The 25,913-nt window shown below is 41.9% G+C and overlaps 1 pseudogene; it reads left to right on the top strand.

The window, feature by feature from the left end:
• The first annotated feature begins 9,152 nt into the window (after window positions 1–9,152).
• LOC147889905 (uncharacterized) lies at window positions 9,153–21,896 on the top strand (annotated as a pseudogene).
• Window positions 21,897–25,913: the final 4,017 nt, after the last annotated feature.

The raw sequence follows: 25,913 nt of genomic DNA, 5'->3' as shown, positions 1-25,913 counted from the left end.
AATACCTATAACAAATGTTAGACTCGTTGAAGTCTTGTTTTCCTAGCGCCTAGCATTTTGTACATCGAGGGATGAACCCCTTAAAACAAAAGAGTCAAAACCTTTACCTACCTCATATTGATACTATGTTATGATGTTCATATTGGTGAACTTATAAAATCACCAAAAAAATATTTAAAATTTTAAGATGAAACACACTAAAATATGATGCTACACGTCATATGAAGCATGAGATGTAAAGAGATGAATCTATAGAACAAACAAAAACATCAATCGTGAAGCACGATATGAGGTGCTTCAAAAAAAGAGACATGCATTTTTGAACATGGTATATCAAAAGTCACACATCAATGTAAACTAGATGCCATATTTTAGGATTTTAATAATCAAAACTCTAAAAACTTTGCTTTTTAATCTTGTCAACATATTCAATAGATGTAATAAAATTGTTGTTCTTCTTTCAAAAAACTTATTATGCTAGTCATATAACAACTGAGAAATCATATTCTTTGCCATTCATTTCCCCCTTTTTACACATAGATACAAGTGTAGGTACCATACAAACATGCATATCGGTGTGAGTATATACATACATACAAACATGCATACATGTGTAAGTATATACTTACATACAAAATATGCATAGATGTGTAAGTACATACAAACATGCATGCATACATACTTCCTTATATACATACAAACATGGATACACACATGCACATGCACATGCACATGCACTTGCATATGCACATGTATGCATGTGCTAGTGCATGCACACGCACATGCATGTGCTCCTACGTGTGCATGTGCATGCACATACATGCACATGCATGCACGTACACACACACATCCACATGCGGGCACACACACACACATGCACATTTATGTGCCTTGTATCATTTCCCTATCTTTCATCAAAAAAGGATGCCAAGAGCATGAAGATTGGATTGTAAACGCAAGGTGTAGTCAATCAATCTTTTGAAATCTATTGCACATGTGCACGTGTGTGCACACACCTACACACAATATCCTTGCATGCACACGTAAACATAGATGTTTGTGTGCACATGCATTCACACACACACACACACATGCTTATGTGCCTTGTATTCCTTTCACCAAACAAGTGTACTAAGATAATAACTATTAGATCATGGACACAAAGTGTAGTCAATCAATAATACATATGCAAAGATGACATATTGATTTCACTATTGTTGACTATCATCTAAAAATCGTTTGGAATTTTATACTCTTTTTATGTGGATGATAGTAGTATATTTGATGCCATGGCAATACATCCCCTGTTTAACTCTAGCTTCTTTAAATATGTAAGTATTTAGACATGATCACATATTCTATGTTGTATTTTGCGAATCATATAATTCACTTTTCTCCCCTAAACTCTATGCCCCTCTCCAATGGATGGAAATATGATCCATGAAATTTAAAATTTGGAACATCAATGATGCAATTCAGTACCATTTCCCTCATCAAAGGTTGGGCATAGCACGAAGTCTCTCTTGAAGTATGGATGACAAAGGTAGACAACTTTGCACTTTCCTTGGATAGAGAAAAGAAATGATCTCCCCCCCCCCCACCAACATAGAAAAAAAGAAAGCATGAAAAGAAGAGTATAGTTAGTGGCATCAATATCTCTACATTAGAGATATAATATAAAGGAATCTAAATGTTTTTCCTTTCGTGTAACAATACCAATACGTTGAAAGGCATCTCTCCTTGTATAGATTTAAAGAAATGCATACATGATAAAAGAAAAATAAAGCAACATGAATTATCCATATAAAGACTTTCATAGCCTTGTGCTAATAATTGATTGCAAAACAAAATTGGAAGTATGGAACCTTTGAAAGTTATTGGAGGGTGGAAAAACAATACCAATACATCAAAAAACATCTCTTCTTGTATAAATTTAAAGAAACACATACATGATAAAATAAATATAAAGCAACATGAATTGTACGCATAAAGACTTTCATAGCCTTGTGCTAATAATTGATTGCAAAACAAAATTCGAGTTATCGTGGAAAACATTTGAGTATAAAAATCCACATTTTAAAAGTTTACATAGTGTTAACCATTCCTCTTTGATGGAACGAGATAGAAACAATGAGTGCATGAATACCTATAACAAATGCTAGACCCATTGCAATCTTATTTTCCTAGTTTGTTGTCTACGTTCCTTATGTGTTGTCTACTTGTTTTATATCTATCCTTCACTGCCAAGCATTTTGTACAATGAGTCATGAACCACTTGAATCAAACGAGTGAGAAATCTTTACTACCTCATGTTGATGCTATATTGGAGTATGACATGAGATCCATATTAGTGAACTTATAAAATGACCAAACTACTATTCAAAATTTTAAGATAAGATAGGCTAATATCTGATGCTACATTTCAATGAAGCATGAGATGTATAGAGATGAGTGTATAGAACAAACAATAATGGCACTCATAAAACCTTGTATGAGGTACTTCAAACAAAGAGACATGCATTTTCGAATATGGCACATCAAAAGTCACACCTCAATGTAAACTAGATGCCATATTTTAGGATTCTAATAATCAAAATGATAGAGTTTTACTTTTAAATATTTTCAACATATTCAATGGATGCAATAAATTCATTGGTCCTCTTTCAAAAAACTCATTTTCCATGTATATATGTGTAAGTGAATACAAACATACAAATATACATACATGTGTACATACATAAAGACATGCATGCATACATACATCCTCAACCCATATATACATACAAATGTACATGGATATACATATGCACATGCATGCACACATGTACACGTTCACATGACACACAGACACACATACGCATGCACATGCATGTCCTCCTATAGGCACATGCACACATGCATGCATATAGTATGTGTGTGTGTGTGCATACACACATGGACACATGCACGCATGTATACACACACATGCACACTTATGTGTCTTGTATCATTTCCCTTATCTTTCATTAAAAAGGTGTTCAAAAAGCATGAAGCTTAGATCATGAACACAAGGTGTGGTCAAACAGAGTTTTGAAATCTATTACAATGCATATGTGCATGTGTGCATGGACACACACAAGCACATAGTATACATGCTTGCACAAACACATACATGTGCTTGTGCACATGCATTCAAATCCATGCACGCAATCATATGTGCGTGCATAGACACATGTCTACACATGCACTAATGCATGCATGAACACACCATGCACACCCACACCTATGTGCCTTCTATTATTTCCATTGTCTATCATCAAACAAATGTCCTAAGTGCATAAATAAGAAATCATTTGAATGTTTATAATATTGTGTGTGGATGATATTAGATTCTATACTATTGTACCTCCAAGTTTCTTTAATTATGCAACTATTTAGACATGATTGCATTTTTTATGATCCATTTTTCAAATCATATCATTATATTATACTCCCGTAAACCCTATGGCCCTTTGCAATGGATGGAAATATGACCCATGGCATTTAAATTTTTGGAACATTGAGTACCGTTTCAAGCCTCTATTGACATATGCAGCATGAGAACATTAGACAACTTTGTACTTTCCTTAGATAGAGAGAAGAAATGATCCCCCCCTCCCCAAGAAAAGAAAGCATAAAAAAGAGAGTATAGTTGGTAGGTTCAAAGTGTTCCTCTTTAGCAATTCAACACAATTAAACAAAATGAAATCCTTTATTTACCAAATTCATTAAAATGGTTAAAACCTTTTGATTTTGTTACAATTGCATCTATAGCAAACAATAAATCTTAGCAATCAGACACTACAAGCATATCATGATTTGAAAATTATCCATGGCCATCTCCTTAGGCAAGACATGCCTTGTTGGAGCTCACAAAAGGAGAGACATGATCGACTATAAAGGAAAGAGACTGAAGACATTTGAATCTCTTCCTGATGATGCAACCATTTTTTAGCTCTAATTACATCCTGAATGTGTGTCTATCATCATCCTCCTAGGAATTGCATAAATTATCCAAATCTACCATGCTTTGGTTGTAAACCCCAAACAAACCCCCTTACTTCGAGAGGACTTTTGGGAGGTGCTTGGGTGTGTGAGGAGACTTTTGGAAAATTTCCATTTTTTAGAGGTAATAAGTTACGCAAGATTTGAGGCCCACCAAGAAAGGTAGGAGAGTAGCGAGCCTGAGCCAATCTTGACCCTTGTCATGCTAGGGACCACCCAAAATGCAACTGGGTATCCACCAATTGAATAAATGCCCCAAATGGTGGTGGGGACAAGAGGGGGGCTGCAGGGAGGAAGTGGAGACTAAGGGAAGTCTCTCCGCCAATGAGAGGTGAATATGAAATCCTTTATTATTTTAATGCCCAAGCCTTCCTGTTGGCTGGTTTCTTAATCTTGAGATTAGAGGTTCTATAAGGTCCTAATGTAGGAGGACCTAGTCCAAATCTCCCCTAATGTATGGTTGGCCTTGCATGTGGTCATCTATTCAAGGTTGGCCATATATAGAGGATGCAAATTTATTGTAGATGTTGAGCTATTACATACATCACATTCTTTAAACTTGCATTTAGAAGGTTCATAGATGTTCTACAGTATCAGCACAACCAACTACCTATATATTGTATCCATCCTCCATAAATGACATTTGATTAAAAGAGTCGCTTTCCTATGTACATCAACCACAATGTCTCAAAAAATATGATCTCGATGGGATCAATAAGTGGATGATAAACAGATACCATTAAAGATAATTTTTCCCCACCCATGTTGTGTTCCTACCATTCAAGCATATTTTTTAGCAACTCTGTTATCCACATAGAATTTGCACAATCTTGTAGAAGCAATTGGCTAGTGAGAGACATACATTACAATAGAGCACATGGCTAGTTAAAGGAAAATACCTACAACGCACATGCTTATTAAAGTGCCCAACCATGCCTTTGTAAGCAATTGTGGAATGCTATAGATAGAGAATGAAAAGGGATGTCTTCAAGTCTGTTGCCATATAACCTTCTATTAGCGATCACTATGCAATGAGTTTGGAACAAGAAGAAAAGTTGTATAGGACCTGAATGGAGAGCTTACAAGCATGTTGAAAACTTTTTTTTATGATACATACACGCGTTGAAAATGTAGTTGAAGCCATCCATAACAATCAAGTGGGCCGCGAAGATAGAGACAATGTCCGTAGACTTGGTAGTAAGGGAGCAACTAGAAAAGTGAAGAATTGTCAAAGTAAAGAAGATGGAGCATTGAAGAAATAGCATAGTGAAGAAGATTCTCTATCATTGAATTTTGGATAAATAAAGTGGTGTAAATAACGGCAAGGGCTAGATCTCATTAAGTGTAGAAGCTTGAATTTAAAAGCTAGAAAACTTGAATAAAAGCGTAACGAGAGGGAAAAACTTTTGCAAGTTGTAGCAGTGTGATTGGTGCTAGCATGAGTAGTCGTACAAGAAACAACCACCCACTTATCCCATACCTTAGACAAGCATGCTACGTAAGAAATAAGTAGAATGTGTTACTTGTGACTGCTCTCTGAGTATGTACTACTTGTTGATGCTTGAATCAACATAGCTATGCTCACAACACGCATACTAGGTCTTTGATGCTGTTGATATTTGCAAGCTAGGGTAGTGTATAGAAAGGAAGGTAGAGAGGGGGAAAGGCTCAGTGGATGGAACCTATAGAGATAAGGATTAAGGAGGGGAGTGGTGAATGAGAGGAAAAGGGTATTGTTAGGATTGTGGTGAGAGAAAGGCAATGGTATAGGGATGATGGAGTGGGAGGTGCAACAAGTGAGAGAAGTCAGCAAGGATAATGACAAACAGAGCCAAAATCAAGCATAGACACAAGATGGGCACATAATGGATTAGCTGAGCATGGGCACGGGATGGGCATGACTAGCAAAAATAGGTTGTTAGAAGGGAGGGACATGTTTTTAAAAAAATGAAGGTAGAGCGTTGCACACAAGGTAGTGCTAAAAATTCCTACAAAGCTTGAACATGTTTAGGAAGACTCCATTGTAAAGTATGTCCACATTTGAGGGATGGAAGGGGCGGGTGAGGGCGACATGGAGCCCATTACTAAGAGGAATTTGAACAATTTCCAATGATCGACCATTTGGTTGGGACCAAAAACTGATCGACTCTTGACTAGAATGGTTGACATGTGGTCCTTCCCAACATGTAGAAATGTCGAGGTAAGCTGGCAAGGTGCATGGGGTCCAAGCGTCAGTGTTCGAGGTTTGCCATTATCCAATGTGTAGATGGTGTAGCGTAGTGGCCATTGATGTAGCAAGAGTGTTCCACGTGGCATTGGTCAAGGTTATGGTGGCAAGATCTACCTATATGTGTCTATTGAGCACATCCTTCACATAGCGATCATCCATACATGTTCTTTGAGGGGTGTCCTTTGCGACGTGTTGATTATGCATTTTCTTGTATGGCATGGGTCATTTAACATTTCGTGTGTGGAATTTGGCACTCTCTCTAGTTCAACCAAGGGATTCGCATTTGGTTGAGCCTATCAGTGAGTAAAGGAGGTTGTGAGTTGATGCCTTCGTGGTTGCTGGAGTGGAGCAAGTCCTGGTTGATGTTATCATGGAACGAGTCTGTGAGTGGAGGAGGTAGTGATACGTGTTGGTGATGTTTTCTAGTGGACGCTCTGGAGAGTTGTGATGATTCTTCATTTGGTTTGGATTTTTCAGAGGAGTGTGAGGTCAGTGCTAATGGTAAGGAGTCTATAGAACATGGTGTGATTTTTTATTTTTAATCACAGTGGCTCTGTGGAGGCAATTTGGAGTCCAAGCTTTGGTTCAAAAGCTACAGATTGCTCCAACTGGTGTGGATGAGATCTTGTTTGATATTTCCAAGAATTTAATCTTTTTTGGCACAACAATAAATAGGTCTATACAAGAAGGACATTCTAAGCCTCACAAGAACGTCAATGTTGTAAGTTTATTGACTAAGAAAAGTTAGTTGGTAGATATTTACAATAGTAATTATCATCCTCGTGGTCTACAACAAATATGTTTTAACCATTGTTTAGCTTGTTTCTCTCTCCGAGGTGAGAGGGAGCTATCTAATGTCTTGTGAGGTGATTTCATTCGTCAATCTGATGTGGTGGGTATTTTTGTCGAGTAAGTGGTTTGTTTGGTTGTGTGTTTGGGCTTTTTAAATCTTTTTGTGCTCGTTTATTGTTTGCAATTTCATCAAAGGCTTTCAAAGAATGATCGGGTGGATATGCAACATTTCTCTAAGGATCATACACGGTCTATTGTGTGGGTTCATGAAGTTGATATGATTTTAATGTATGATCAGCTGGAAAAGCATTTGCCAGACGATTCAGGTGGTTGTAATGGTGGTGTGCATGCATTCATTCAAGTTATCGATAATTTGAGGAAAGTGGTACTAAGAGGGTTAGTGAGAGTGTTAGGGTAGATGCAACTTTGGAGTTGGATGCTAATTATCCTTATGAAAAGCATGGATTTTTACGAAAATATGATGATGTTTTGGAAAGGAATTTTGGGGTTTATTGTAGAAACTTCGTGATGTTGTTTCTTGGAGATTGAGTGGTATAGGTTCTACAAGTGGTGGTTGTGGTATTGACAGCATTGTTGCTGGTTTTGATGATCTTGTTTTAGTATTTGATCGTGTTACTGAGAATTCCATTGGCATCGTGTTGATGATCTTGTTTTAGTTTTTGAAGTTGTTGCTGAGAATTCCATTGATTGTGTTGATGATCTTATTTTAGTTTTTGATCGTGTTGCTAAGAATTCCATTAGCATCATTGGTGGATTTTTGGTGTTCATATGTAAGATGATCATGTTGACATTGTTTCAGGTGTTCTTGATGTGAGTGGTGCTGCTGCATCTACTAGTGTTACGATTGTTAAGAGTTGCATTGTTTCTACGACTGGTTCTTCTCTTTCAATTAGTCAAGTGGTGTATTTGTTGATGGTGTTGTTGGGATTCCGGTGTGGTGATGGTGGTGTAGTTGGTTTTGTTATTGCTAATGAATATGGAGTGTGGAATGTGTTGGATGCCTTGGAGAGATGATGTCTTTGTGAAAAAGCAACATATGTAGGATGGAAGAGTTATATCAGGTGTTCGAGGAAAATCTATGGGTAATTTGAGGGTTTTCAGTAGTAGTCTTACAGATTATGTGCTTGTTAAGAAAAATTGATGCTGGTTGGAGTTTCATTTATGGAGAGTTGATGTTGGAGAAGAAGAGTTATTGTAGCTGGTTATTTGATGAATATTTGAAAAAAAACTTATGTAGTTGGTTATGAGGTATGAATTTTATTATAATGCTTTTTGAGAAATAGAAATTACACGTGGCTGCTTTGTATTGTCTCTAATGAGTATTTGTAATTTGAATTTATCTATTTAGTTTAATTACATGTCATTGGTGTGTTTATCTCTATGGTTTTGCTTATGTGTTGGGATTTTGTTAGTTCTTTTTTTTTAATGCTCATGTGTAAATTGGTTAGTTCTTGCTAGATTTTTGAGTTATACTTTCTGGTTTTTACATAGTCTTGATTGAATGGTTGTAATTAGAGCTCAGCCCACCTGTGAGCTTGATAAGGTAGGGGAGGGCCACTGGGAAGCCTTTCCTTGGAGGGTTCAGCTGGAGGTAGGGAGCCATAGTCGAGCCAGGAAAGGCCAACACGTGGCCCTTCTCAAGGCAAGCTGCGAGGATTGGTGGGCTCCACATGTTGTGAGGTGGCATCCACATGTGTTGGTGGTGGCGGAGGTTTACATGCAAGTGGTGGTTTCTCCTTTGTTCACAGATGTTCTTTGGGGCGCTATCATTAGACACGTGGTGTTCATGGTTTTGCTTTGGCATTTAGTGTTTCTTTGTTTTTGGGCTCATTCAAAGTTGTGCTTCATTCTTGGATGAGAGGTTCAATCAAGGTAGTTCGGACTGAGTGCTCCATTCTTGGTTTATTTGGCAGCCTTGTTCTTTGCTGATTTCTTTGAGTGTGTGAGTGATGGAGGGAGTCTGCAAGCCTTGGAGGAAGTCTTGGTTTGAGTTTTAGAGTGTTGGTGGTGTTTTAGCGAGAGGAGTTGTGTGAGTCTGTGAGGTTTTGAGCTACATGAGTGCTAGCTTTGGGCTTTGTGGTCTATGATGGAGGTTGTTGGGGGTTTCAATGCTTCTTTGTTTGGTTTAAGTTTGTTAGAGGAGTTTGAGGTTCGTGGTAGTGGTGAGCAGTCACTAGAAACTGGTGTGGGCATTGTGTCTTTTGCATTTGGTGGTTGTGTGGAGCCAGTTCGGAGTCCTAGTTCTTGCAGCTCATCTATTTCTAGTGAGTTTGTTTCGAGTGTGGGTCATCCTTCAAAGATGATAAGGGTTTGTAGTGCATCTGCTCTCAGCAGGGACATTCCTTTTCTGGATCTTGACCTTTCGTAGGTGGCTCACTTTTCTGGGAGTGTGAGTGTAGTGTAGAGAAAAATCAGTGGGCAAGAAACCACTTCATTGCGTGGTGCAAGTTATGTGGTTTGGATTTGCATGTTAAGCTTAAAGATCTCAATCTTTGTGAGTTAAACGGCATGTTGAAAAAGTTTTTCATCGAGTGCTGAATGGTTAGTGTAAGCATTTGTTGGGTGGATTGGACTGTAGTAAATCTGGACCATTGATGTGAATTGCTCAATTGTTTTAAACTAATTAAGGTAGATGTTCCAAATTTGTCTCTTTTAGAAAACCACGGCCGTGTTGCTTTTCAATTCTTGTTTATATCTTCGCACGATACATCTTTAGATTTGTAATTTCCTAAACAATCCTAGCTTTACTATTTGAGGCAACTCGATTTTGTTGCAGGTCATAATAGTAGAAGCCATAAGGCATCCACTACAATAGACCACACGACTACTGTACCATTATGGTAACAAGGCACCCGTGGAGGTATAGGGAAGCCAAACCTCTATTATTATCGACAACCACTAGATTAGGGAAGAGCACAGGCTTGAGCTCCCGGATAATGGTTAATGATGGAATTCTTGTTCCCCTGTTGATCCACTCAATCCAAAGCTTGGGCAAGGCCATGTGAATGAAATGGCAAAGGATGTGTCCATCATTGTTCTTGCCTATACGTTGAGTACTAGGATTATCTGGGATGGAAAGATCCCTTCGCCAACAATCGTTGGAGTAGGGAATGATTGTTTTAAGCTAATTAAGGCAAATGTTTCAAATTTGTCTTCTTTAGAAGACCACGCGCCTGTTGCTTTTCAATATTGTCTTTAGGTTTGCAATTTCTTAACGATCCAAGCTTTGCTATTTGGAGGCACCTCGATTTTGTTGCTATTGATCGGTGGGAATCACAATAGTAGAAGCCATAAGGCATCCACTACAACAAACCACACAACTCCTACACTTATTGTCAATCCAATCCAATAATCTTGTAGGTCTCCAGGAACATCACATATTGTCAATTGGCTTTCGTGTCTCACGGGCCAAGCGGCTTGCCCATGTGCATGAAGTGATTGAAGCGCAAGGAAAGAAACTTGTTGTTAAGGAACTCACAGCTATTTCGTTGCCTTCAAGCTATCTATTATGCTCGTCACACTTCGAGGAAGTCGTGGATCAACTCGTTGACATGTATTTCAAGTCTTGAGAGTAACAATCGAAGGGATATTTGACCCATAGTCCATCGTTTTTTAATCAGTAAAAAACAGAAGCGATGTTTGTGGACATGGCTCACAAAAGATGAAAAGGACAAAGAGATCGTGGAAAAAATATCTCCCTAGCATTAGCATCCGTAACTTCAGACCAAGCTCTACCCGCCTTCGCTTTGTGTCTTCTTCTGTGCACGCTATATAGCTCTCGCATGTTTGAGAAGAGCTCCTCTTCTGTGTGCGATGTTTGCAAAGGCCTTTTGCATGTTCTTATGCATGAAAGATTTCGAAAAGGGCGCTCTTGGCGTGGTCTTTAGAAAGAGTTCGCTTTGGCGATTGTAGCAGGTGTCTGTTCGACTTTTGTTCATGTGGGTGTTTGTCAATCCGAAAGACTCTTAGTGCTAGCTCACTTACAAGCGTGTTCATTGCAGACAGGCTTACATGCTTTTTCGTTGCTATGCATTCTTTTCTAGTTTTTTTAAGGAAATGGTGCTATGCGACGAAGCATATTCATTGGCTATAGTTTTCTTCGAGTATTGTGAGCTCTACGCTTGTACTCTCGATCTTGTGCGTAGGAGTGGGAGGGCTTAGCGTAGAAGAAGCGAGAGCTTGCCACAAGTGGGAGAGCTTAGCTTAGAAGAAATGATGGCTTAGCTATTGAATGCATGCTTCGTCCACCTTTGGTTGAAAACTTCACATTCATATTGTGCATGTGCAAAGACAACAGGGCTCCAGCACATGCTATCGCATTGCATGCGTACCTACAAAAAGGTAGTCACCGAGGAACTATCTCGTTTCATTCTTGCTACAAGTTTGAAGTATGTTTGATGCATAGGGCCTTAGGAGTAGCCTTAGGATAACTGTTAGCATTCCTACCCTAATGTCGAACTTCTATCCGGCTTGGCTTGCAAGAAGTCGTTTGAGACCGTGTACATGCTATCTTCCAGGGTGCAATTCGACTCTTGGCTTCCATGATGCTTTTGCCTAACGTTGGCTTGCATGTAGTGATTCAGGCTGTGTATTCGTTGGCTTCCATGCCTTATTTCCACTCTTTGTAGGCATGACACTCAGCGTCCATACTGTAATTCATCAGCGATCCCATTGTCGGCATGTTTATTTGGATGCATTTTCTTGCACACTTCAAGCATTGGAAGGCTTCCTTTGAAAGGAGCCTTAGAAGAACGGGTCTTTCAACTCCTTGATCCATTCCGTAGGGATTTCTCTGAAGCTTTGGAATGCATGATTCGTTGCATCAGACTCTTGGCTTCCATGCTGCGATTCGCTAACGTTGGCTTGCATGCAGTGATTCGGGCTCTTTTGATTCTACATAGGAATGACACTTGGCATCCATATTGAGATTTGGATTTTTTGCGCGTGATTTGAATGTACTTTTGTGCATTCTTCAAAGGCTTCATACGAAGCAGTCTGAATAGCAGCATCCTACCTACAGCAAGGATCGGTTTGCGCTTTCACCGCCTCGGACCATCCAGCCGATATAGCTTCATGAAATCCACTCTAGCTTCATGAAATCCACTCTGCAATAGTCTTGAGGCAAGAGGCAATAGTAGCTTCTTATTGACTTTACATGGAACGTCAAACGACCTGCCAACTATACTGAGAAGAAGTAGCCCATCAGAATATGATCGGAGAGAGCACAGTTAACAAGACGTTGACACCCCATGGGGGAAAATGGAACCTATCAACTCTTCTAGCTCGAAAGGCAGGGCCCTTCCTCCGATTATTCCAAGCCTCATTAAGCTCTACAACATCGATCAACCTATTCTCAATATAGAGCTCCCCCCAAGCCTAGGCTTCTTCCCTGTCGCAATGCATCTCTCTATATGGGACCTACCAATCTCAGTCATGTTCTAGTCGCCTCCTAAGACCCAGCTCTCCCCCTCTAAACTTTGAATTCAAATTCCTCCAACAATCTCCTCAACATTGAGCATCATTCGGGGCATATACACTCAAAACTCGTACCCTCTAGAGACATTGCAAGGGGATGGGCAAGAAGCAAGTTTTTTGAGCGAGTTTTTTTTGGCAACCACCACATTTTGTTCCACCTATTCCACTTGAGACACCTCTCTCTCTCTCTCTCTCTCTCTCTCTCTCTCTCTCTCTCTCTCTCTCTGTGCACGTGCACATACCCTCCCCCCCTCTCTCTCTCTCTCTCTCTCTCTCTCTCTCTCTCTCTCTCTCTCTCTCTCTCTCTCTCTCTCTGCATAACCCCTCTCTCTCTCTCTCTCTCTCTCTCTCTCGCTCTCTCTCTCTCTTTGCATAACCCCTCTTGACGTCTCTCTCTCCCCCCCCCCTCTCTCTCTCTCTCTCAGCACAACCCCTCTCTCTATGGCATCTCTCTCTCTCTCTCTCTCTCTCTCTCTCTCTCTCTCTATCTATTTCACAAATGCAGATGAAGAAATCACGTGCAAGCACTGGACATAAGTCCATGCTACTTGCTTTTAAACCAAAAATTTAGTACTTTGAGTCTTAAACAATAATAATTTTACTGACATTTCAAAGCAGCATTACAAATCTGTTTATTCTTCCATGGGCGGCACATGGAAGGGGTTTTTGGACACAAAATCCTCAACTGTCCTGACATGTTTTGTCAATCGGTGTAGATCGGGCAAGAAACTTGAGTGGAGAACTATATCCATGCAGTCCCCCATGAAAGTGGGTGGGACAATGTACGTGTTTGTATGATTTTGATCCATCTTCTCCACATTATCATCCACAAACAACACGGTCAAAGGGTCAAAGTGTTCCCAATCAATGTCTACCAAGTGCTTCTCAAACTTGGGCTTCGCACGCCCTTGTCCTCTTCCTACATCTGTGGCCTGTGTGGTACATTTATCCTAAAACACAAAGAAGGTTGTGTAGCTAGTGGCTTGGCGACATTCTCCCTTTAGTAGGCCCAACAATCTCTGCAGATTGTCATGTTGTACTGAGCTCCAAAAAGCCACATCAAACTGCCTCCCTACCTCATGTAGGAAGTCAGCCACACCAGGTCTTAATAGGACCCTGTGGCTCTGCAACTCTAACCCCTTGGCCGGCAAGGCACCCTGAGCCTTTAGCCTCCTATGTTGCAACACCCTGTTCAAGTCAAAAATCACCAGCTTCCTCGAAGTTGGGGGCAACTGTTCATAGCCACAAGCTTGATGAGATTACAAAGTGAAATATTGCAGACGTAGTTGAATTTCAACCTCATTTCAACAAACGTTCATGTAGATGTCAAACTCGAATCCATACTCTGCCTCTTAGAAATCATGCTTCCCTTCCCTCTGCGGTGAGACACAAGACTCTCTGCCCCTCTTGCACTTCAGGTTCTGCCAAATCTCCGCACCCTGCATTGCAATCGAGGAGCATGTCTCCATGTTTTGAGAAGGCCTGCAACATCATCCAAAATAATCGTCCACATTGTATGCCACCTACCATAACACTAAAAGTCAATGCAAGCCTAGCTTGTGTTTCAAACTTTGCCAAAGCTATTACACAATTACTAAGCAGTACCTCGCATGGGGATATCATTCGCACCGCGCACCCATTCCATGGTGTTGATATCATCCTCCATGAAGTAATCCAATAGGGTGGCCCTATGCTCCTTACCTTGGCACATATACACCATTACATGCATCACGTGGACCTACATATAAAAATACATGAACAAATCTGAATATTTGTAACATATTCATCATGTGATCATGTCTTGAAAAACCCTTTCATGTGATTACAGCACGTACCTCTCTCTTTCCCTACACACATATTGTGGTTTCTGAGTGTGCCACCTGTGAGCAAAAGAACATCCACTTCTGGCATCCTATTTCTTCATGCAGATGCCTATCCTCCCTGATCTTTATGAGAATGGCCTCCAATCCTTTCATTGTCCCTATGAATATAAGGACACCATTGTCTGCAAGCACTTGATCTACAAGATCGAATGCGTTGCAAGCATTCCGTCCAAAACCGTGTGTCCAAAACCGTTCCACCACTGAACGAAATCCCCTAGTTCAAATATCACGATGCATCAGGGAGGCAAACCACCATGATTTTGCATGAGCTATCTGTGCTCTGACCATCTATCTCTAAACACTTCCCATGGTTCACCTCCTCTAGAGACTCCAGTAACCAGTTCAAGTTCTCGTAATTTCGCTCAAACTTCCTGCCTGGAATGGATTGCATATAATAACCCGCCATTTTGGTGGAATGTGCTTAGTGGATGTCTCCATGCACGTAGACATCCCACATGCAACATCAAGATGCCTCTCTTGGACCTCCTTGCCACTTGTTGTGTTTAAGAAACTCATAGTTACAAGTGTCTCAACAATGGATTATTGATTTGCATGGATCTTGTTGCGCTCTTGTTGCTTTTAGACCCTACTTACGAGTGGATTGTTCGCGCTCTCTTAGCAGGTCCTCCTCGTTCTCTTTGCGTCCACTATGTTTGCAATTGTGGCCACACCTACTATGGCTATAGCAGCTAATGAAAATTATGTTTTAAAATGCTGTTTAGGACAATCATTAAAAAACAGAGGAGCATACTACTTGCGTGTTTGGGTTGGATGTGTGGACGTAGTTGTATCCCCACCTGCACTGGTGGATTGAGGGCCAACTGGCATTGGACGCACTTGACTACTTTGTGTCGATAATTCGTCAAGCGCCTGCCTTGCTATGTCTAGGAATTATGCCACACAAAGCTCCTCCTCACCTTGATCTCTGCATTGAGCTTTCACCCCTGCAGCTCCTGTTCGGGTGCTTCCAACTTGTGTAGCCAGTGGCTCCATTTCTGCAGAAGCTAATACATTGCCAATAATTTGAGGCCCTCCATAATAATAAAAAACAACTTCCATGTGACTCTTAATCCAACTCGATTTTTGTCACAATCTTGTCTCGTACCTTTAGGTATGAGACTGTCCAAGTCTATTGGGTTTATCTAGCCTCCCGATCTTTTTTTTGACCCCTTGTTCTTTTAGCCACTTTCTTGCCCGCTCTAGTAGATGCAGGCGCCCCCACCTTGCTTGCTTCACTTTCCTGTAGCGTAGAGTCCTTTGTAAGTACATAAAATAACCTAGAAGAGAAATCTTTTGAGTTTGTACATACCATCATTGCAGGCTTCTGTGGTTCTTTGCCCCCCTTAGTTTGTTGTACGTCATGTACATTTCTTTCTCCTCTCATGGGTGCTCCCCTTCAAGGTAATCCAAGAATAGTGGGCACTTCTTGTACACTTCCTTTGACCACTTTTGATCCAATTGGAACTCCTCATACATTGATGCGTCCGGATCATTTATCATGGCCCAATCCTTGCACTCGCCCAACAAATGGCTCATGGCCCAATTTGCCACTTCTGCAGACATGAAACTAGTGCATCCAAAAGGCTGAGCCTGCCAGGTTAGTCTCTCCACTATGAAACACAAATATATCTCACACAAAAACGTGTGTCATGAAAGCATACCGATACACATGCCTCCAACTTGCGGGCTTTGTGCCTTCCTGAGCTGTCAAGGTATTACCGGGCTTGAAATTTTTGTGGACATGCATGAAGAGGAGCTCCCTGTGTTTGCACTTGGTTTCCTGCATGTGTCTGAAGAACTTCTTCTTGTTGCACTCAATTGAGTAGAAATTTCTCCAGCGTCGTAAAATGTGGAGTCTAGCTTCATGCATTTTGGACCACACTGTCTCTCGTCTCATCCAGGTCCTAAAAACCACACTTCCATCTACAGAAAAGTACCCAAAACAAGTGTTCATCAATTGAGCAATGACAACACGATTCAAAAGCAAAGCAACCTATTCATCGTGGGTCTAGGGTGTGTTGAAGCATATGCTCAGGAATGCCCATCATGACACGCATCCCCTTGTCCTTGCTTGCGAGAGCTTCCATAGACCTTACTTTATCGTCCTCGATCAACCCCGACGTTGCGAGGCTATACACCTCTCCTCGTTGATTGCCCATGGGGGCTTCATCCCCCAATCTAGAGTGGTGACAATCCTACAAACCGAAAGTGATTTCAATAAAGGATCACTTCATACACATAAAGGACCTATTTAAGAAAACCAGTAAACTCAGGGGGGATTTCAAAAGGAGTAGAGTTGTCCATCCCAAAGTAGCTTTGAACATGGTCTTGCAGGTCAGCATTAAAGAGGGCAGCATCAGTTCTGAGCTGGTTTATCATTTCTATAATTTTCCTTTGGTCCTGTGCAATCAATTGAGAAAAAGTAAGTCAGCATGCATCTCAATTCGATTAAACTGAAAGTTGTTTCTGGTTATTCAAATAAACCACAGTGCATGTGCTCTGATAGGTGTCCATATCTCCTATTTTATCGTTGAAGAGTCTCCTAGTAGTATGGCCTTCCAATTTATTAGCTCCCTTGTTTCCAATTGGACTATTTTCCACACCTTTCTAGCAACACGACAGGCAACAAAGAGGTGGAAAATATCTTCATTTATAGAGGGGCACCTCATGCATTTGCCATTTCCCTTTCCAATTCGCAGTCCTCTATGGTTAGTCCACATAGCTTTATGCATTATTGTTAGTCCACATAGCCCATTATTGATCCTTACCTTCCAGATCACCTATGCAATGACTAGAATAGGGTTTTTGTACTAATGCACTTTCGTTACCTGCCTTCTTCCAGTGCGCGTCCAACCACTATTTCTGCTCAGTTGACAATCTTCGGTGGATTGCCACATCTGATACAGTACCCAACACTCTGGCCTCACAAATGAGGTCCGAAAAAGTGGTGGTGATAACCCCCTTTTGTGCTAGCCTAGAGTCAAAAGCAACATATTAAACGATCCTTCAGCAAGGGCGAGGCAGCTAAAGACACAGTGCGTTCATCAGGAATCATTGAACTCACCTGTTCGTCCTTGATAACGTAGACAACAACTCTCCTTCATCTTCCAAGGGCACCTCCACTAAACGGCATTGGATGCATATATGTCGACACTCATCATTAAAAAAGGCTGCCACTCAAAAGAAAAAAAAGAATTCGTGAGTTGAAAACAAATGAAACATGGCTACTAATGTTGAATCACCCAAATTAATGGCCTACAATACTTACATGTCCTTATCTCGGTCATCCACTCTGTGTGGTGATGGTTTCCATCCCAAATGTAAATAAGGAATTCGATAAGAATGCCCAATCTATGTCCTAATTTCTTCCTCAAATTCTTCGTGCTTCCGGAGCCAATGCACGTTCCATTCCTTTTTCACATTCTTGTCCACGTCTCTCTTTTGCATCTTTGGTGTGGTGGTGGACACGATGAAGACACCCAAACCCAGCAAGTACCCACTTGAGAAGAATGTTTCTTGCATCTCTTGGGTGTGGGATGTGATATGGTGGGGATAGTGGGCATTGGGAGCAATCGACACAAGGGGATCGGGGGCAAAGGGATATTTTGTTTGCACCTACAAAGGAAATTTTTTTATTTAGCCCAAACATTCGTTCTCACTCTGTGCCTTGAGATTATAGACCTTCAAAAGACCGAACTACTCATAATGAATGATTGTAGCTAGTCCTTAATACACTCCCACACAATTGTCTTATCATAGGAGGCGCTCAGTGCCGTCTCTCCAAGAAAAACTTCTCGTCATTGTCCTCGGACTCCTCTCTAGCCAGTCGCTTTGGTGCACGTCGACCTCTGCCTTTGCCGCATCACCCCAAGGAAGAGAGTCTGCTCACACTTTTGCTACACTCGCTAGAGGAACCATCTTCGTTTTCCTCCTCCTCCTCTTCTTCGATTGAACTTTCTCGCATCAAAAGTTTCCTCTTTCCTTTGGAATCCTGCTTAGAAGTGTCGGTGGTAGCCCCAGCAGATGTCGCCAAGGCTCCACGGAGTTCCGAGGATAGGCCTCCCATCGATGATGCACTCATAAGAGTCTGCACATTCGAGGGATCAAGCCGAATTGTCCTTCTTCGTCTACCTCCCCCTTGTGTTGAAGTAGCACCCTTGGGACCACACAGTCTTCCTCTCACAGAAGTTGGCACCTCCTATCGAAGGCATGTCCTCATCATCGGGCTGGGCTATATCATCAAGTCTCTATTCATAGAAATTGGTAAAATTGGTTTAGGAAAATCCAACAAAGCCCACTCTAAGCTGATGCAAAGGAAGAAGGACAAGATATAAGTGCTCACCACTTGTTTAATGGGCCACATGAGTAATGCGTTCTCTTTGAGCTCCACTTCAGCCCCATCCTTGTTGATTCCTTTCAATGGGGCTTATCATGCATGCATGAAATCATGACATCAACGTCGCTGGATCGAATGCCTTTCGACTCATGTGTTTGACGGATGTGCGCCTGAGCCATGGGATCATATTTGTTATCATACAAGATGACGATGTCATCTTGCTTGAATATAGGTGATGCTATTCTTGCTAGGATGCGAATTGAGGATACGGTACAAAGTTAGGGTTTGCAAGACCTACATTCATGGCACAAAAACCCTCATTACAAGACAAAAAAGGAAAAGACAAGGGGGGAAAGATACAGGCCTTTCTAAGGCATGGAGAGAGAGAGAGAGAGAGAGAGAGAGAGAGAGAGAAAGAGAGAGAGAGAGTGTGTGTGTGTGTGTGAGAGAGAGAGAGGGGTACCTTGATAGCTCACTCACAAATGGAGTATCATGAAAGCATGTTTTTTTGGTTTTTTCAAAGGCTTGTTTTTAAAAAACAATAATAATAAAATTAAAGGAATTAAAAAAAAAAAGGGGCCATGTTTGGCACCTAAAGGAGGGCGCCAATTTCACCCTTTTTTTAGAGATTTTTAAAAAGTATTATTTTTTTAAAAATATATTTTTTAAAGGAATTTTTTTTTAAAAGGGGCCATGTTTGGCGCCCAAAAAAAGGGTGAAGTTGGCGCCTGCCAACTAGAGATTTTTTTTTAAATCTTAAATTGTTTTAAAAATAAAATTTTAAAATAAAAATAACAAAAAAAGGGCAAAGTTGGAACCCTCCTGTGGGTGCCAACTTTGCCTTTTTTTTTGTTATTTTCATCCTTAAAAAAAAAATCAAAAAGTCCAAAAATGAAAAAAATTTGCATAATTTTTTACCCCTTAGCAAAGACGGCCCTTTTTAAGGGCCTTCTGCTCCAAATTTGGCCAACATCTCTTCCAATTCGTGCGTAGATCTAGTTATGGCATCGCTTTTCCTTCAAAAAGTTCGAAGATCGGAGTTGGTTATGGCTGTTTTACTGTTTGGCAAAAATTCTATATAATGTTTAGTAGTTTTCATGTTTTTCTACAGACTTGCTTGCTTTTGCTTGCCTTTCACACAAATCACCTACACTTTCTAATTGTTGCATAATTGTAATTGCTATGCCAAGAGCCAAGATGCTAATTTTTTTGGGGTTTTTAGAAAGCTTTTTTTGTTTTTTGGGGTGGAGGTGGGGGGTATAGCTGTTTTTTTTAATATTTGACAACAAACAAGTTTTAAAAAATGGCATCTTCACCCTGACAACTATTCTTGCATTAAATACTCATTGAATACTATTTGTCAGACATCAACTATATAAAGACCCCCTACCCCCCCCCCCCCATCTCTCTCAAGCTCTCGTTCTCTCTCAACTCCTCCTCCATACCCTAGCTCTTTGTCCATCTCTCTCTCTCTCTCTCTCTCTCTCTCTCTCTCTCTCTCTCATATCCCTCTTGAAATTGCCGGCCCAACTGGTGCAAGGTCTAGCAACCTCAACGAAGTGTGGATCTATTTGAACTCCCTCTCGTCGGAGCCGATAATACGATATGCAAATGGCGGAACCGTTGTGTTAAGTGAGGATGACCCCGTGATAGGCAAGGGCATTCGTGTGATGGCCATCACACATGTAAATGGCTGCCTATAGACTATGCAAGTGAAAGCCATTCAGGAGAGTGGATTGGGGCAGTTGTACGAGCCAATTTGAGGTAGAGATCATGCGAGTTGGACCCATTATTCCGAGCGTGAGGGAAGGCAACCATTGCATAAGCTACACCCACAATAGATCTCACAACTAGCCTAGGAAGCTCGAGCTTGAGACCGAGTTCAAGCCATGTTGAACAACCATTAGGAGGCCATGGTACGGTACTGATCGATGATGACAATGATACAGTAGCCACAATGGAGGGTCCTCAAGCAGTCATTAGCATGTCGTCGTACATCAGGTCTTCTGGGGGATGTCATCGACTACTTCATCAACTGTTGCACAATTCAACCACAGTGGAGAAGTTGATTGAAGTTCTGACAATGTACAATGGGAATGTTGCATTCGAACTGCCACCCACAGCGCATGGAGCAAGTGCAATGGACGGCATGGAGCAAAAGTATGACAACCATTAATAGACGAAACCAATGTCGACAACAATGACATTTCTTGGCAAAGTTCATCATAGTAGGTGTGTGGGGGAACTAGAGTGTACAAACCCCCTTTGCTCCGGCAAGTTGATTAATGGATTGTTGAACCGCACTGCATGGAAAGGTGGGTCCATAGCACACCCATTGTCGAAAAATTGAGTTAGAGAACGTTGACGATGTCTCTTTGATTGCATGTTATAATCTTCTCTCGTCTGGTGTAGGAAAAATGAACAACATTCCGGCTGTTGGAATGTTTACTACAGGCTTGGGTACCTTGGCCTGTTTCTTTTGCAAAAGGTCCCTTGTTCTTTTGATGTAATGCGAATGTGTGGCATACTACGTGATGGCGAGGCCCAAAATGATGAGACTCTTTTTCGACGTGGGCATGCATAATTATGAGGTGCAAAGAGGTACCCGTAGAGCCCACGTAAAAGACCTTAGGTGCATGGTTGAAGAGATGGTGAAGGTTTTTAGTGCAGCAGGTCCCAAACACCTATAAATAGTAGTCACAAAAAAAATAATCTCAAGTGCCCTCATCCGTGACCCGGCGTCTCCCTTACGGATAATGAGTTGATGGCAATGCCTGAGGAGTTGGAGCCTCTTGTCCAAAGGCACAGGTAAACCATACAGGGCCAACCCAATGGCAACTACATGCAAATGTGTTTTCTTTGCATTCTTAGAAGCAACATAATGCGTAGTCGAATGGACAACCTGGCTCAAGCATATGGTACTGGTGCTCACGCTGAAAGTGATGAAGGCATGGAGTCCAGACTCTTGAAGTTGAAGCAAAGATGTGCTTACAGATTTTTCCATGGGAGCCTCTTCCCCAGTCAAGTGGTTGATGATGAAAGCAAATGCTTTATCTTTAAGAACCCAACAATAGGGCCTGCTTTGGGAATAGATCTGGTAAACCGCATGCACTGTACTGGTGGTGGAGATCTGTGAAATAGCTGGATATATTTTGACCATGTACAATGCCATATGCGGGTGGACAATGATGGCTGCTCACGTATATGATCCGAGGTAAGGCAAATGCTAGTATTCCTACCTTCCCTCCAGCACTGAAAGGATGATGCTTATGCCTAACTTTAGTTTGTATGATGCAGCGTCCAAAAGTTGATGATTGTTGTTGTGTGCGAGATGAAAGAGGAGGACATTGAGGCTCGGATCATTTTCTAGTCGAAGCTAAATGATGTCATGGAGAAGTGTGGGCACCCCACTGTGGACTTTAAAGACTTCATGGCAAAAGAGGTTGGCGTGAACTGGAGGGCAGTACGAGCTGTCTTCAATACTGGACCAGAGAACATGATGCATGGTCAGGAAAGGTCTTGCCTTTTCCATTGGGAGCAAAGCCTACAGATCCACACCTCCCAGTACATGCATAGGAGCTTCCAAGATGAGCACAAATGCCTCTGCCGATTGCGGAGGTGTGCATCGACAGAGGAGGATGCAACCACATAGCAAACGTACATTCAGGCTTGGTGGTCCACATGGAAGGTTTCTGATTCGAACATCCCTGTGAGGGATTGTTGGGGCTGAGCTGGTGGCATGTTCGATATTCGCGTTGGCGGAAGCAATTTGTTGGTGTGAGTATCCATTCACAAATTCAAAATTTTATTTTCCCACAAAATTTTGCAAACAAACCACTCACTATACTTCACTCTTAATAGGACGTGGACGACATATCGCACGTGCCCACGATAAATCTTGCTGAGCCTCTACATGCAAGTTGGCTGGTTGCCGAAGGATTCAAGGGGACGTTGAATCTGTACGATGCGTGTGTCAGTGACTTAGCCAATGCGTTGTTGCAAAGCACCAAGAGACACACATTCATTAGAGGGAAGTACCATGGTGCCAGCCCTAGTGCAGAGAACCTTGCGAGGCGAGCTCAGCAAGGGAAAAGCCCAACCCCCGCAACAACATCGAGGATGCTGGAGGGTGTCATAAGCTGCACTCCTATGCATCAAGAGCCTGAATTTAGGGGCAACAACATAATGGTGGCTCGTAACTGTAAAAGCATCATGATATAAGGTGAAAACAGAGGAGGAAAATGCCACTCACAAGCCAGAATTTGTGGCAACAAACCAGCCTCGCGAGAAAGGAGCAAGACAACTCAACTTTGAAAGCGCAGCAGAACAAGTGGAAATGGAGCCCACGACGGTTGATACATCTCTAGAGAAGGTGGTGGAGACTGAAGTTCACAATACCGTATGGGCAATTAGAAGGATTCCACTGCATAGCAGAGTGCAATGTCAAGGATGGCTAGGGGCATGACAGGGGAAGTGCAAGAAAAATATCAAGAACACAGCAGTAGGAGTGCCAGCTCCATCCTTTTGGGGGATGATTGAGTTGTCCACCTCGCAATGGCAACCAAGCAATCAAGCAAGCTCGCAAAAGCAATACTTGTGGTTCTACAATGACCACGTGGACCATACTTGGAATATATGCTCCTCAATCAAAAATTCCCCCGCAAGAGTTCTGCAAGTATGGCCAATAGCTCGTGGAACAAATCTCACTAAGAATGAGATAAACTCCCTAGAGACGGGCGGATTTGTTCTACATCGGTGCCATTCGAATGCATCTGCACCAAAATATCGACCGGGAGTCTCGGAAGCTGCAGCTATAAGGATCAATTCCACCCTTGCTCTAGGAGCAACAGTAAAGGACCACACAGTATTGAAAGCCTTGAAACATGAAGTTTTCAAGATAGAGACTGAAAACTCTAGAGTGATGGGGGAAAGTTATAATGTTGAGTGATGGAGGGGAAGGCATTCCTTGCATGCAAGCATCTGTATTTTGTGTACCTCGGCGTGTTTGGGATGGATGCAATGCGAACATGTTCATACACCAATCCATGCTTTCAGATGACAATTTGCAAGTCATTTTTGACAACAGGAGAACATTTTCCAAAACCCCAAATATGTAGCAAAACTATTTATTTGCTTTTTTCCTTGGAATATAATTCCAGGCGCAATTATGTACCATACACCAATATTGTGGACAAATTTGGAGTATTGTGTCCCAAGTGGACTCAACCTTGAATAGTTGAGAGAGATGTCACACACACACACATACACACACAGAGGGTTGGGAGGGACTGAGAGAGAGAGAGAGAGAGAGCAGTTTTAATATGGTAGGAACAATCCCAAGATGCCTCAAAGGCATATCCCACGATACAAGTGTTGGACACAGGTGGGGGACTCAACCTTGAATAGTTGAGAGAGATGTCACAAAGAGAGAGAGAGAGAGAGAGAGGACTAACTGGAATAAGAAATAATGGGTTGCCCAAAAAACTCGCTCCTCGCACACACTCACATTGCAATGAACCTTCCCAATGCAGAACAACTCACAACCCCCCAATCCTTTCTTGGAAAGAGCCGCTAAACCTCCCCTATCTCTAATAGGTGAATTTACAAAAGAATCATACTGAAGGTGATCAAAAGCCAACCAAATACCTTGCTCCGATTTACACTTTACCTCTTGCAGAAGCACAATGTCTGGGTTCCAGCTTCATATTCTTGTAATACAGCTCTTCTGCTTCACTTTGTTGTAGCAAGCACGAACATTTCAGGTCACCATGGAGATCGTTCTGATCCCCTTCACCGCACCCACATGCCAAGTTTTTGAGTCTCTGAGAAACCTCTTTGACTGGCTTATTTTGAATCTTTAGCTCTAGCGGGGGATGAGTTGGGGCCTTCTCTTCCAATAGTCTCTTCTTCGAGTTGGCTTCTAACAGTCGTCTGTGATCGGGATCTCACGAATCACTTCACACATTCCCCCCATAGTTGTTTGCGAGTGTTTTTGCCTTTCTTGTGGAATTGCCATTGTATGCAGAGAACGGGTTGCTGCCACCACCTTGCCTTTTCTCCCCACCACCTTGCATGGATTAGCATCCTTGTGAGTTTCTTGACAGTTAGTGAGAACACGCTGCACACATGGGGGATCTTTAGTTGAAGGAATTGATTCACCTATTAATTGAGTCTCGGCTCTCTTCGAAGAAGCATGCATGTCACGTGAAGAATTGTTTGATGTCTTTTGGCCCAGGGATTGGATTACCAGACAGGATGGAACTAGATTGAACTTCCCCAACATGATCCTTTGATACTTGAGGAGGGATATGAGAAGGGGGTGGATTGAGCTGCTTTATCCTTGTCATACTATCACTTGCCACATTGCGATCTTGTTCCATGGATGGAGTTTCTGCTAGCATGCGAGACTGCTTGTCATGCTTTTGTGGAGCCGTTTCAACCTCAGACCCCTTTGGATTTGTTGCACTGCAAGCCAATCGAGTATTCTCCATGCAAGTTGGACAATTGACCTGTTAATAACATGAAGTTGGTGCTTGCTCTCTAGTGGCCTAAGAGTGCGTTCCCACTTTATTCTCGATAATGTTGCTTGAGCATTGATGAACATTTTCCAGCATTGGTTCCCACGAGGGTCTTCTTCGCCAAGCTCTGACGAAAACCTGCAAAGGAGCCTAAATGTCAGCACAGAAACCTGCAATCTCTAACTTTGATTGGTGGGACGGAGACACCATTTTCGTGTCTCCAGCGAGGCATTCCATTGCCAGATTTGGCTACATGGGGAGGAAATTTGACACTTTGTGGCATTTGCGCTCTCTTGGGAACTTCCTCTAGCAACACCTCATAGGCTGTCGAGGGGGCTACATGTCCACGCGTCTTTTAAAAATGCGAGCGGAAGTAGCTTGGAAAATTTCAAACAAACGGAGAAAATAGCAGGCGCCGCCCAAGCTGCATCCAACGTTACATTACACACATAAGAAAGATCCAAGCAACTGCGCTCGCTAAGCACAAACTATCGGACACGTGGAAGTGTTCACCGACACGTGTTGCAACTCGCCACCGCGGAAGGTTTTGTATAAAGAGAGCGGGGGCCTCCGGAGACTTGACTCACAAGCCCCTTCCCCTCTCAGTCAGTCCCCTTCACAACAATTCCCCTCCG

Source organism: Dipteris shenzhenensis, chromosome 19 (assembly GCF_047967505.1).
Source record: "Dipteris shenzhenensis isolate YYH24624 ecotype China chromosome 19, Dip_SZ_1.0, whole genome shotgun sequence".
NCBI lineage: Eukaryota > Viridiplantae > Streptophyta > Polypodiopsida > Gleicheniales > Dipteridaceae > Dipteris > Dipteris shenzhenensis.
Note: the sequence above shows the minus strand (reverse complement) of the source record. Positions and strands in the feature narration are given on the sequence as shown.